Genomic DNA, 15,631 nt, shown 5'->3' with positions numbered 1-15,631 from the left:
AAGCAAATCCTGGGTGATTTGCTTTGCAATGTGTTTTGGCTTCATAAGCTTTTCCAGTTTTTCAGGAAATAGAGAAACCCTGTCCATGAAAGTAAGGGAATCAAAACCAGCTTATGATGTGGGAAAACACAGTTTGCATTGTTTATTCCATGCTTTTAAGTGACCAAAAATATATATATATATATTTGCAAGATATCGTTCAGTAAATGTACATTAACAACAACAACAATGGAAAAAAACACAACAACAACAACAGAGGGTGCACCAAGAGTGTTATTTGAAAGGTCATGCCCTGGAATGACTTAGAGAAAATGATTCCATTATAGCACTTTTAAAAGTTGGCATGTGGACATTTTAAATCAGGGGCGAGCATTTGCAAGAAAACCAAGTAGGAGTAAGAGAAAGCAAAATGCATGCTCTCCCATTCTTTGCGAAATCACTGTATTTTCCCCTTTTCTGATGCCAGGGCTCATTAATAAAAAAAGGCATTTCTTTCATTTTGAAACCTCCTTTCTGCTTTAGGTCAATTCTGAAGATTTTCCTAAAAGGTCCCCATCTTTCAAATTGCTGTTTGTGTTCACAGAGGGCGGCTGATGCTGGGGCTCCTCTAAGCTGTCCTGTGCCCTCACAGGCAGACCAGCATCTGGAATCTGGGGTTCAGAGTTTTCTCCACGTGGTGAGGACTTACACATTCCCACTTTGCGAAATCACATTATTCTAATGAGTATGCAAATGAAAGGAAAGCTGTGGAAAATGGCTCTGGATGAGTCGCTTGTCAAAAATGTTTTACCAGGGAGGGGGTGTCAGGAAGGGGCGGGGGAGCCAGGCTCCCTCGTTTGCCGAGTGGCGTTTTCTGGGGGACTCGCGTTGGGTGGCACATGGCCAAGTCTGAAGGAAACACATCTTCATTGATGTGCCTATTGTTACTGGTTCTTATTCATGGTATTTAAACAACTCATGCAGATTTTGACAGCTTTTCCCTTTTCCTATTTACATAGACTTTATATTTTGTTAAAATTTCTGAAGACCAGTGGTCCAGGGAGGTGGGGGAGAGAAGTAAGGTCAAGGTGGGTCTGAGTGCGACATCAGCTGAATCATCTTAAAGGCTCAGGCCCAGAAAAGATGCTGAAAACACTCATCATGGAGACACAATAAGGAACTGTGGCCCTTGGGTACTCTGCTGGGGAAGTAAACCACTCTTTAGGCAAGGTAGATACAGAAGGAGTAGAAGAGGATGGAAGAAGGCTTAAAATAAGAAAAAAATAAAATAAAATATTTACTATAAAAAAGAGAGGACACAAGAAGGTAACTTTCATTTTGTCTAAAATTATGTCTGGCCTATGTGGCCTCGGGCTTTTATTTTCCATAGAATGGATAAGAAGTCCAGTGTTTTGTCCCCATCACCAAGGGCTGGTCTATAAATGCCTGGGGTCTGGCTATTAACATCCTTACAGCAGTTTACCTGGATCCTTGGTGCAGAGACAGACACCTGAACACATCTCCATGCAGCCCTGTCTGACACGGTGTCTTTTTAGGGTAGACCAAAGTGATCCAGGTCCCTCTGCGAACACAGGCCTGTCAGACATGTAACAAGGTAGGTTCAAAAATAAAGTTCAGCATGACTCAAAATAAAACAGCAGTCCTGTGAGGGCCGCAGAGCACACCCCCAAGGGGGGGAGATGGTTTGGAGGTTGCCGTGTCAGTCATCCTGGCCTCAGGGCCGAGTCAGGAACTCAAGTCGACTCTGAACCTTTTAAACTGAGGGACGGTTCATGTATGTTGTTAATAAGATGTTAATTTTCCATAGCATGCCATTAGATTACAACACATTTTTTAGGGAAAGATGTTATCTTTATGGAGTTGACTTATTTGCAAACTTAACATAAGCTTTCAAACCCACAGAAAATATGGCAGTGTGTTTATATTTAAAATAGATTTTAAAAAATCCAGTGAGTTACTGTGAATTTACTTACCACCCAATAATACAGGGATAAAAATAATTTATGCTCCTATTTTAATTAACAGCAAATCCTTTTTGTCGAGCAACAGGAGCTCAGTCTAGTGGTTAGAACATGCAGCAGGAGTGGTGACTCTTAGCTTTCTTCTTGGCTAGGTGTGGACTGGCTGCCTAATGGGGGCAGGCTCTTGAATCTCCATCAACAGTTTCCTCAACCCTTATAGACTGCACTGAACCCACCCAAACCATGCTGTGTGGAGTCACTAACAAAAGACATCCCACACGGCAAAGTCCCAAGGCCCAGTCTGAGATGTTGACAGCTGACGTCAAGGATCCAGAGACGGTTTCGGGGTGGAAGGGCTGGTGCCCTAGCCAGCAAGGGGGTGTAGGATTTCCCACGTTACCGCAAATTGAAAGTTAGAGAAGCAAACTTGGAAGCTATGTTTGAAGAGTCTGCAGTTGATTCTCTTGGCCACCAGAATGCATCCAGTGCCCATGGACACAAATATGCAGGAACCTCCTCTTCTTCCCAAGGCTAGCCTATCTCCCACAGTCAAGAAGAGGGATGAGGTCACAAAAGAGAGGAGGTATGGGAAGAGCTCATGATCATAAGACACGCTGCTGCCCACCATCACACTTGCTCTGTATTCCCTCATCTAGCATTTCGTTACTGAGAATCGATTGTATACTTGGTTTGGAGAGGAGCCGGGATTGTGTGGATTAGAGCGGCTGGAGAAGACTCCATTGCTAATGGAGAATATTGCTATGTTTCCAGAGCATGGCAGGACATTGTTTGGGGGGCGCAAATGAAATATAAGGAGTTATCTCTGTCTTTCAGAGACTACAGCTATGTCCTAGGCAAGGTGGCGGCCCTGGGTGGTAAGTAACAGCGTCCACAACTTGTAGCCGAGGTTGGCTTTCATGAAGGTGATGAGAGTAGACCCTACTTAGCATTCTACTCTGTCACTTCGGGAGGCGTTAGGTTGGAATTGGCTGGTATGGATTGGTGCAAAGAGCACTAGACTTGGAGTCTGAGATCTGGGTTTGAACTTTGAATCGTCTGTATACTTACTCTATGATCATGGAACAGGCTCTTCATTGACACAGTGTCTGCAGCTAGGAGATATTGAAGTTAAGATGAGACGTATGAGAGCATGCTTTATAAACTAGGAAGCACGGTGCATGGATAGAGTAACTTATTTTGCTCTCTAACTTGTCACTTGCACCCATTTCTTTGTAATCCCTACAAAGAAGAAATTTCATGTCTCTGCTGGGATTGAGTACAGCGGTAGGTGTCAATATACAAACATGGGTCAGTGGGCAGTAGGTGGATGGATGAATTTATATTGGCTGCTTCCAAAGGTGTCTGAGACCCTCATAGCAAAAGTGCCTAAAAAGGTCACTTAAGGAGCAGAAAATCATTTGGTTGGAGGCATACCTCTCTTTTCTTTTCCTGTAGTAGTGAACATGTCTCTACCATTCTGATTTCTGTCAAATGCAGGAGTGAAGCAGCAAGGGAAAAGAGGAAGAAGCTCATTGCCTGGTTCCCTCAGGGGGCATTTTGCTACCTGAATGTCTTTTTCTTGTGTAATGGCTCTGAAAGCGGTCCTGTTTCTTCCCCTCCCCTACCAAAGCCCAACAAACTGGTGAATGTGGCAGAAAGTTCCCATTAAGTCACGCATGTGTTGGCCCCGTAGAGGTCACAGGCTAACAGAGCAGGAGTATGACAGTGCTTATACATAAACTACTCAGGAATTTGAGGAGCTAATTAAAAATGACCAAGAATTTAACTTTGGGTCTCACAGTGTGACAGAGTTCAGGACACAAGATTTGAGTTTAGACCTGCCTGCATTCGAATTTTTACTCTTTGAAACTCTGATAAGTAGCCTAAGTTTTCTGAGCCTCCTTGTTGGTAGAATAGGTAACAGCAGTATCTCCCTAATATTATTGTTACAAACATTTAAGCATGTGAGTGTTTATTATTATTATCCAGCATGCACCCGAAACATTCAGAAATGGGGGAGGTTGCTATGGGTTGGAAGAGTTAGGAAAAATACTATGGCAAAGGAAAAGAAATTGCACCATGAGGCTTCCAATCTGTTTCAGAGAAGCAGAGAATGATCCTGGTCAGTGGGGGAAAAAAATATTCCTGCTGCCACAGGAGTCAGGGAGGCTGTTTGAGAAGCAAAGGAGAGAATAGACAGAGAAGCCAGGCACCTTGATTCCCAGGACACCAGGTTGAAACACCTGGGAGGAGGAGAAAAAAACCAAGGTGAGAAGAAATCCAGCAACCAGATAGTAACTGAGTTAAGAGTAAGGAGTAGTGGAGTCAGGGTGGAGAACATTTGTTCCGTCTATTCACTCATTCAGCAAAAAATGAGTGGTTGGAGCATCTTTTCTGCACCCTAGGGATGTAGTTAAAAAAAAAAAAAACCCTTCTAGAGCTCAGGTTCAGTAGGAAGGAGATGGAATATAAATAACATGATAGATGATTCTAAGTGCTGGAGCAAGGGACCTATGGAGCGTTGGTGGAAAGGGGGTTGATTGAAGTTTGGTGGTATAGGAAAGCTTCACATTGAAGGTGACATTTGAGCAAAGACTCAAACTGGGTGACTTAGGGACACCAATTAAGAGGCTAACACAAGAATACAGGTGAGTAAGAATGATGGTTTAGGTCACAGTGGCTGCTACTAAGCTCTGTGGAGCTGCTGGAAGACCAAGAAGTCTTGCTTATAGGCTGGGTGAGACAGAAAAAGAGTATTTGGGGACTGGGTAAATACTGAAGCTTCAGTTGACTGTGGTATGCAAATCTGTGCAGAAGTACGTTGGATGAGAAAGGAAAATTAGGAATCAGTCTGGGACACATTAAGTGTGTGCATGCCTATTAGATGTCTAAGTGGCATCCCAGGTGAGTGGTTGATATATGATTTGGAAGTTCAGGGGAGAGGTCGTGGCTGGAGTTATGAATCTGTTGAGTTTATATCAGCATATAGATGAAATTTAAACTGGGAAACTAGATGTACTTATTAATGGAGTAAATATGTAGAAATAAGAAAAAGCGTCCAAGGACTGAACTCTGAAGCACCTTCTCCATTGAGGTTGAAAAATGAGAAGGATTCAACAAAGGGGGTGGAAAAGTTGCAACAATGATGTAGAAGTAAACCAGAAGTGTTGTGTTTTGGAAGCCAAGTGAAGGACGTTTCATAATGAAGAGGGTTAGGGTTAGTTGTACCAAATACGACAGATATGTCAAACCTGTAAGTGTTGAGAATTTACTTTTCTAGCAACGTGGAGATTACTGGTGACTTTGAGTCTGCTGAGGTTGGTTTACATATGTCTAAGAGAGCATTTTGGGGGCTTAGGTCCAAAAGATCTGAGTTTTGGACCCAAGTTCACTCTATTCTTTTTTTGTGTAACTTTGGGAAAGCTACATGATCTGTCCAGACCTTGTTTGTTTTTCCTTTTGTCTGTAAATGTGAGGTGATATTAAATACTGTTTATCCCTATCTCAGGTTTCTATAATCTAGGGCCAGTCTACCTCTTAAGATATAATCAGAGTGATGATTACTGATTTGAATGATCTATGGACATCTTTTTATACAGTTCACGAGGTTCTCACAGCAAGTATAGTGGGATGGTCTGCCATTCCCCCTTCCAGTGGATCACACTTTGTCAGAACCCTTCACTATGACCCATCTGTCTTGGGTGGCCCTAAGTAGCATGGCTCATAGCTCATTTGCCATGACAAGGCAGTGATCCACAAAGGGGACATTGGTCTGCCAACAAAGCAGAGAATTTACTCTGCCAACAAATGTCCATATAGTAAAGGCTATGGTCTTTCCAGTGGTCATTTATATGGTTGTGAGACTTGGACCATAAAGAAGCCAGAGCGCCAAAGAATCGATGCCTTCAAACTGTGGTGCTGGAAAAGACTCCTGAGAGTCCTTTGGAGATCAAATCAGTCAATTTTAAAGGAATCAACCCTGAATACTCATTGGAAGGACTGATGCTTAAGCTGAAGTCCCAGGATTTTGGTCACCTGATTCGAACCACTGACTCATTGAAAAAGTCCCTGATGCTGAGAAAGATTGAGGGTAGAAGGAGAAGAGGGCGTCAGAGGATGAGAAGGCTGGATGGCATCACAAATGCAATGGATTTGAACTTGGGCAAACTTCGGGAGATGATGAAGGACAGGGAGGCCTGGTGTGCTGCAGTCCATGGGGTCGCAAAGAGTCAGACATAACTGGGCAACTGAACAACAACAACAACAACAATGGAAAGCTTAGAGTACCGCTAAGCTATCTGTAGAGTATATTGTTATCATAAGCACATGTAGCTCCAAGTTTCTACCTCAAGATTCCATGCTGCTGTCTTCCGGGGTTAATTTAGATGTAGACTTATCTGTCTCTTTAATTGTTTTCCTCATGCAAAACTTACAAAATAAAACACAAAACACAATGAGATAAAAACAAAAGAGGAGAAATAGAGGATATTAACATCATACAGGATATTGCATTAGCATCATAGCAATGCAAAAAAGCTTAAATGTATTATATATTATTTTTCTTAAGAAACTTTCAGTCACTCGATTCAACTTGGCTATCTTCTCTGTTCTTTGCTCTTTTCTTTCAGGAACAAACCCCCTTTGTATTAGTCAGGTTAGGCTAGGATATGCTGTAATAACAAATAACTCTAAAACATCAGGGATTAAGTCAACAAAAGTGCTCACACATGCAGTTCCACTAATAGGTTTTCAAGATGACCTTCCTCCAGGGGTGACTCAGCAATCCAGGCTTCACTTTCTCAACACAGGGTCTTCCCAGTTTTTGTAATGGGAGAGGGAGGGTGCAGCAACCAAATCTTGTATCCTAAAGATAGCTGTTACTTTTGCTCCCACCTAATTGGTGTTAATTAACTATAAGGCCACTTCACTTTCAAGGGGGCTGGAAAATGAAGGGGACATATGGATTATTGGGCTGATGTAGCTGTTTCTGCCACATTTCTTCATAATCCTCTCATTTTCATATGCAGAGCAATTCATTTTCCCCAAATTTAGTTTCTAATGTCTTTCTTCAGGCTTTAAACAAAACATCATCCTTCTGAGATCTCTCTAGGATGGAGGAAGATGCAAGAGACAGAGTGAGCTTGTTCTTTAGATGAATTATAATGACCACTGGCCCCTTGCAGATTATAAAGCATCACAATCAGAGAAAACATATCTGTAGCACTTATTCAGTACCAAGGCTTCACAGGTATTGATGTAATTCATCTTCACAAAAACCCACGAGTCGGGCACCATCACTAGCTCCACATTGCAGATTACAAAACTGAGGTGTAGAGAAATTGATCAATTTTGCCAAGATCATACTGGTAATAAGCGTCAGAGCTGGGACTCACATGCAAGTTGTCTGACCTCAGAGTCTGTACTCTTGAGCATTAGACTATATTGCCACTCTGCAGAGCTGAGCACTACACAAATGTGCCACAAAGCATATGTACCACAGTTTTAAGGCTGGAAACATCCAGACTGTAGCAGCAAGATCCTGGGCAGTAAGCCCTACTAGTAGGGTTCTCTGCTTTTATGCTTTTGCAGGGAATGGTGCTGCTGCAGAGAAGGTGCTCTGGGAAGTGGGTTGTATGATCAATATTATAATGTTCACAATATCTGCTTCTTTCCTATCTCTGGCATGTAGAGGATGATGCTTCCTCATCCTTGAAGTTAAGGACCATGTGGTTCATTCTGACCAAAAAAAAAAAAGTGTTAATTCTGGTGAAAGCATTAACTAACCCTTGCTAGAACATACTCTCTTCCTCAGTGATTAGGAAAGCACTTAGTTCTACGGCGGTAACATCAGATTGAAGCAGACTGTCTTGCTGTACTACCATAAGGAGGTCACCTGTCTCCAAGGGCTCCCTGGGCCTATGTTGGCATTGCAAGAGAAAGAAAGAAAATTTCATTTTACTCTTCTGAGGTTCAGAGCTCTTATGTTACTGAAGCAAAACTCAACTTACCCTGATTAATACATGCAGTATTTTAAAATGTGAATCAGGATAGATTTTGAGGTGGGTTAGATAAGAAGAAGGGGAACTAGGATGAAGATTTTGTTGTCATTTAATCTATCTCTTTCCTGGGCATTTAGAAGCATAAATTACTATCTTAGCAATTGGGTCATTTCCTCTAAACATTTCCACTCTGTCCTGGAGGCTTCTCAGGGGCAGCACAGGGGAGAAGCCAGGCATCTGAGGTTATATAGGGTCTTAGAATTCCTACGACATTCCTCTCTCAACACTCAACGTCCTGCCTCTTGGGAAGGGCTAAAGATTACGTGTGAAAGCTCATTTCTTGCCTCGGAGGCAATATTTTCCTGGTAGGTCATGGAAATTGAAGTTGTCAGTAAAACGTATCCATTTCATTTTTTAGACCTTTTCTGGAGAATGATAGCACTGAGTCATTCTTGAGATGCCTCTTACCTCCCATGCTTTTCCCAGTCTTTCAACAGCCACTTCACAGGGCACCACTGGCCCCAGGAATGATGACCCCCAAACCTCAGAGATTTGCATTTCTTCGAGTAGTTTAACACGGACTTCATGTAAGATAGAAGGGGAGCTCTCTCACGCATCTGAGATGGCTTCAGTTTTCTCTGCATTGCTAGATCAGCTTCAGGGTTTGATTTGTAATGTTGGGGAAATCCAGAGTCAGAGGGACCCTTGAGAAGATTAGCAGCATTTTCATGCAAGAGAGGGAAACGAGTCATCTCTGATATTCCCATTGTCTTTCTAGTTACACTCTCTAAGGCTCTCCCCTTCCCTCCCAGTAATATCCATAGTTTATAATGATTATGGCTCAAAACTCATATTCTAGAAGCCAAACAATCTCTCCCTTTCTCCTCCTAAGCAAACAGCCTTCAGAAGGAAGGGCTGAGCTGCTGCGTGGAATGATTTCTCAGGTTTGAGTCCTGGAGTCCTTTCCTTACGCACAAAGCATTTGTTCTTTTAAAGGAACCAATATGTTTGTGTAACTGACGTGAAACAAGCTTGACTCCAAAAAGATTTAGCTTAATATCTGCCTATGGATTCCGGGGGCCGGCCGTCCACGGGATGTGCATTAAAGGCCCTGGCAGTGGCACAGCTCGTCACGTATGATATCGGGCACGCAAATGTGACGTGATGCCCATGTACTCTTGAGGATAATTCGATGTGCCAGCCAGCTCGATGGGCAGAGAAGCTATAAACATAGTTGTCACAAGCAAGAAAGAGCGCCGGGTCGAAGGCAGGCTGGAGAAGCAGGCAGCATTGGAACCTGTCTCCGAGCCCTAATGAAAGTGTTAATTAGTGTATTACAGAATTTACAGGGAAAACAGCCTCTCTGCCAGGCCCCTCGGTGACATGCTCTTCATTAACCACTTCTTTCTCTGGCCCTCACTTCTCCAGCCTCCTTTCCCCATCAAGGCACATCCGGGGAGGAGAGAGACAGACGAAATTACACTACAGAGGGAGGCTTTCGGGGGGCTTTGCTAAAAAGAGAAGGCCAATAGGGCGCACAACTGTCTGATGTTTATAGGAATAAGTACACATTTAATCTACATAATCATTAATCTTTCTTTATGTAAAAATGATTAGTAAATAGGGTTTTTAAGCAACTGTTTAGTTTACACATTGGCATCATAGATTAACTTATTTCTAAAACACTTGATTTTATCACTCTGCCTAATGATTTGTCACATGATTTATTGGGTAATATGATAAATCATGTGCAATTTATTGTTTATCCTATAAAGAGTGCAACAATTCGTTAAACAGTGATGAAACCCAGCCGTCACGCAGGGAAGCCCACCTTGCTCTCTGCTGCAGTCAGTGGGGTGAGCATTTCCACCGGGATGGGGTGGCCCTTTCTGTGCCCAGGCTCGTAGCACGGGGCAGTTAGACTGTGTTTAAATTAAATAGTTTTAGAAAATAATGGTGCAGTCATAATCTTATACTCTAGCCATATTTATTTTATATGGAAAAATAAAGTCTAAAGCCTGATGGGTGTTAAATCCGTGGATTTATTTGTGATAATAAATGTGGCATTCTTTGTTACGAAGGCATTAAACTTAATGGCAATGTTTCATGATACTGCGTGGCAGTTGTGTTTCTCTGTCCCTGGCTACATTTCAGGCCAAAGCACCCACTGAAAGGTTTTCTGGAACATTTCTGGGTGCTCCCTAAGCTTGAAGGACTTCTTGGTACATGAAGGCTGAGGGCAGAACCAGTACAAAGGTCTAACCTGGGGTCCTGATTACTGATCTGAAGTCTCCTCCCAGGGACCTGGTGTCAAGACAGCTGACCACCCTCTCATTTTGTAGGGAGAGGCCAGGGAGCACACAGCTCTCCCCTGGCGTTCTGCCCTCCTGTCTCCTAGTTCTTTGCTGGCCTTCCTTTCTGGAGAGGTGTCTTTTGCCTGTCCTGCTACCCAGCTGCCTTCTTCTGGTGGAAGAATCTAATTCTCATTCCTTCACTCTCAGCACCAATGACCTCCCCAGCTCTCCTGTGACTCAAGTGTGTGTATGTCACCTTAAACCTCAATGGTCAGAGTAGGACATCATCCACTGACCATTTAGATTGTGTGAGTTCGAGCACAGGACCCAAGCGAGGCCAAGCAGAGCTGGAATTAATAGAAATAGCCCGAGGAAAGTGCCCGACTGTAGGAGTAAGGGGAACTGCTGGTGGCCACCTTGTCCTCCAAAAGCACAGAGAAAGTGCCCCCTGAGAGTGAAGCCAGCACAGGTCACGCCTGGAGAGACCCAACCCTGTTAGTTAGTATATTACATGTTAAGTAGTACATGACCTTGTATGAGCCCCTGAATCCAACCCTACTGGAAACAAGTTTCCCATAGGACTTACTTGTTCTTGTGTTCTTTTTTGTTCAAACTAATTTGGCAGAGATTTTAAATTAAAAAAAAATTAGATGAATATACTAGCCCTTCCATAAGTCTGAGTCCATATTTTTCATCAGGAAAGCATATTATAGGGAGAAGGGACATTTCACTCTTTAATTTCCTTTTGCCATCTCTAACAATAGCACACACACTGTGATTTTCTGAGCACAGCCTTGGCAGAGATGCCCTGAGACTCTCACCTCACCCAGAATAGTCCCACCTTGACTTGTTTGACATACTGGACCTCTATGTCAAATTTCACTTTAAAAATAAGTTCAATGATTATAAATTGAAGTATGTGGCACTTTATCCAGAACGTGCATGCTTAATCGTGCAGTAGTGTCTGACATTTTGCAACCCCATGGACTGTAGCACACCAATCTCCCTTGTCCATGAGATTCTCTAGGCAAGAATGCTGGAGTGAGCTGCCACTTCCTCCTCCAGGGGATCTTGCCGACCTAGGGATCAAACCGTCTTTTCTGTCTCCTTGCATTGGCAGGTGGGTACTTTACCACTGAGCCACCTGGGACAACTGGATAACCACATGCAAAAGAATAAAGGCGGAGACGTCCCTGGTGGGCCAGTGGTCAAAACTCTGTGCTTCCACTGAAGGAGATGCAAGTTCTATCCCTGTTCAGGAAACTAAGATCCCACATGCCAAGCCACACAGCCAAAAAAAGAAAAAAAGAATAAAGTTGATCTCTTTCCTCACAATACACATGTAAGCTCCTGCAAAAAAAAAAAAAAAAAAAATGTACACTGTACCTTGTGTATGGCAGATAGAACCAAGCATGACACATTTTTACTTGGAAGGCTCTCAATAAATACAGACTAATTCTTTGAATAATCGGAGGGAAGTGAAGCAATCAGAGTGTGAATGACACGTTTATTAAGTTGTCGAGAGGCTAAGCAGGCCTTTGATAAAGGCTGTGTATTTTTAATGCTCAGGGTGTGTGCTAGATTAAAGATGGCTAAAAATTCTTTGCTATTCCTCCATTGAAAGCTAGAGTCTAATTTCCTTTTCCTGAGTCTGGGATGGCCTTAGTGAGATAACCTTTCCTTTTCATCAAAATGTTGTGGCAGAAAGGAAAGTCTAGCCTTTCATTATTAGGTCCTGAGAACACTGTAGCTCCTGCCTGGTATGTTTATAATATTTACCCTGGAGGAAGCCAGTCTGCCACGCTGTGAGGAAGCCCAACCTAGCTGTGTAGGGAGGCCATAGGGAGGATGTGCTGGCCAGCCTCCAGTCATTCTGGCCCAGGCACCAGTCACAAGAGTGAAGAAGCCATTGGATGACTCTAGCCCTATCATCTGACTGTAACCACAGAAGAAACTGGGACCAGGAACTGTCTGGTTAAGAAATAGGGGAGATAAAAAGATATCTCTGTTTGGTTCAGTGTGGTTTGCTGTATAGCAATAGACAATGAGAACTGGGAAGAAGCTCCTTTATCACACACACATGCAACATACATGATTCTCTAGTGTTTTAGGGACTTTGAGTTATGTGATCTCTTATGTTCCTTTAACCTCCAAAACGCAATGGCCCCACTGATCCTGAGAGATGAGCGTTTCTCTTCCCAGTCTGGCCCACATCCTGTTTGAGAGCGCCTGATGTGACAGGAACTCTGACTCTGAGTGAGAGTGCCTGTGTTCTGCCCTTTTTCTGCCAGGAAGGAACTGGTGTCTTGGGAGGAGCAGTTTTCCTCCCTTCCTCTGGTCTTGGCTCCTGGAACTCAGTGTATGTGTCCTGTACTCAGGAAGCCCTCATAGACCTTCCACATAGTAGGAAGCCTGTCTCTCCTCTTCCACCTCTCCCTTCCATCCCTGCCATCACATCACATTGTCCAGTTTTCATCTGAGCGCTGAATCCAGGATGGCCTTGGTGATTTGCTTGATTTTTGGTCTTCCGTAGAATGGCGAAGTGAAACCGTTAGTCTCTCTGTCGTGTCCGACTCTTTGCAACCCCATAGACTATAGCCCGCCAGGCTCCTCTGTGCAGGGAATTCTCCAGACAAAAATACTACAGCAGGTTGCCATGTACTTCTCCAGGGGATCTTCCTGACCCAGGAGCAGAACCTGGGTAGATTCTTTACCATGTGAGCCACCTGGGATGCCTCAGAATGGTAACACAAGGACAACGGAGACCTTGGTCTGCACTCCATGGATATGGTTGAATATGGATAATGTTACAATGAATGGGCAGGTTCCCATTCCAAAGCTATAAAGTGTCTATGGTACCTTCAGCTAGGGCAGTCCGTGATCTTAGGATCTGAAGACTAAAGAGCCCTGGACAGGCCAAGAACAAGGATATTATGTAGCTTACAAGGCATTAGAACAGTGATCTCTACCTAAAAGCACCTCTTCAGGGGATGCCCAGAAGACCCTCAGGGCTCCCCCAAAGAGCTCAGCTAGCTGAATCATAGTGGCGAGTCACTGGCCAGTTCTGGGTCCTCCCACCCCTGAGGAGCTTGTAAGTTTGGCAATGTGTTTATCCCTCTTAATCCCTCATAAAATACTATTTGCCAATAATGTCACCCTGTAATTACATTTACTGAACTTGCTCTGCCTGTGTGTATGCTTTTTTCATTATGTAGCTTCAACCTTTATAATGTTACCAATTGACACCATAATTAGTATAGTTTACTGCAGCACTGATTATGAGGGGCCTCCTTGTCAATCAGCCTCTGTCTGCTTCTGTCGGAGGAGCCATTATTTCTTATTTCTTGCCTCTAGAAGTCTTGGTTAATTTGCAGGGCACAGGGGTACAGGGCAGTGTGTGAGAGAAAGGAGTGCTCCCAGGGCCAACTTGCACTTGACCACCCAACTCTTAAGTGGTCACTTTGCTTCCAGCTTTATGACATGTGGCCCTTGGCCAGAGCTCTGGGAGGAGGAGAAGCCCTTTGCGTCTGTGTGGAGGGCCAGGGCACAGAGTGCCGCTCCAGCCTCTTCCCCTGGGGCCCCAAGGCTCAGGCTCTCTGAGGCTCCTTCCCCCACCCAGCACTCCCCTGCCCTACCTGCCTCCAGGGGCTTCAAAGAGCTAACAGATGTGGAAGAGCTTTTGAAATAAGCGTGCCATATAAATTCAAGGTGTTTGGGAATGGTTTTCTCATAAACCTGCCAACACTATCTTTTTGGAAAAGACAGAAGTCACAAATCCACTCTCATTTTAATTTACCCTGGTATTTCCTCAGCAGATGGCTAAAGAGCTGCTTGTTGTGTGTCCTCTGTTCCAGCACCTAGAAGCTAGCGCCTTGCTTGGCAACCCCAAGGACCAGGCCTCCCTGAAGGCATGGGTCCGCTTTCCTGTGATGCCCTCAGAGTTCCTGTTGGGAGGAAGGCAAGCATCCTTCCCTTGCCCCAAGATCCCAGTGCCCTTCCCAGACCTGTCTAGCTGCCCTCCCCTGAGGCTTCTCTGAAAGCCAGACGCCTCTCCTTGTGTGACCTTATGGAGAGCACACCCAGGCGTGACCTGCCTGACTTCTGGGGGCAGGAAAAAGCCCATCGCTGAAGTTCTTGGACTCTGTGTCCCATGGCATGTAAGGCAGGTCACTACCATCATTGCCGCCTACGGCATATCCCTCTGCCACACCCAGGCCCTAAGTCTGGGCTTGGAGCTGGAGAACAGTGAGGAAATCCAGCATCAGCTGAAGCTCAAGCCTTATTCTCCAGTACAGCTCAAGCAGCTGTGAAGGCTAAGCATCTCTCTCTCTGCCTCCTGACTCTGTTCATCACTTCCTTCAAAACTGGAGATGGCAAATGGCTAAAGGTGAAAGTAACTTAGACTTTGAACTGCTTCCCAGGTAACATTCTGTCATTTTTGAGATTGCAAGCAAGTACTGCATTTTGGACTCTTTTGTTGAGTCCATTTCTTCTAAGGGATTCTTGCCCACAGTAGTAGATAGAATGGTCATCTGAATTAAATTTGCCCATTCCCGTCCATTTTAGTTCACTGATTCTACAATGTGGATGTTCACTCTTGCCATCTCCTGTTTGACCACATCCAATTTACCTTAATTCATGGACCTAACATTCCAGGTTCCCATGAAGTATTGTTCTTTACAGCATCGGACTTTACTTTTACCACCAGATATACCCACAGCGGGGCATGGTTTCCACTTTGGCTCAGCCTCTTCATTGTTTCTATAGCTATTTCTCTGCTCTTCCCCAGTAGTGTACTGGACACCTATCGACCTGGGGGGCTCATCTTTCAGAGTCACATCTTTTTGCCTGTTTGTACTGTTCATGGGGTTCTCAAGGCAAGAATACTGAAGTGGTTTGCCATTACCTTCTCCAGCGGACCATGTTTTGTCAGGCCCCGTCCAACCAGTCCCTCCTAAAGGAGATCAGTCCTGGGTGTTCATTGGAAGGACTGATGTGAAAGCTGAAACTCCGATACTTTGGCCACCTCATATGAAGATTTGACTCATTGGAAAAGACTCTGATGCTGGGAGGGATTGGGGGCAGGAGGAGAAGGGGACAACAGAGGATGAGATAGCTGGATGGCATCACTGACTCGATGGACGTGAGTTTGAGTGAACTCCAGGAGTTGGTGAGAGACAGGGAGGCCTGGTGTGCTGCAATTCATGGGGTCGCAAAGAGTCGGACATGACTGAGCGAATGAACTGAACTGAACTGAACTGAACTGAACTAGCAGGGACATGATTTTCAGCTGCTCCACATAGCTGGATGAGAAGCCTGGTTCCCTGGTTGTCCCATTGCTGTTCCTTGTTGAGCATGTAGGCCCATATAGTCAAAG

The sequence above is a fragment of the Budorcas taxicolor genome, chromosome 18 (genome assembly GCF_023091745.1).
Source record: "Budorcas taxicolor isolate Tak-1 chromosome 18, Takin1.1, whole genome shotgun sequence".
In the NCBI taxonomy this organism is placed as follows: Eukaryota; Metazoa; Chordata; class Mammalia; order Artiodactyla; family Bovidae; genus Budorcas; species Budorcas taxicolor.
Note: the sequence above shows the minus strand (reverse complement) of the source record.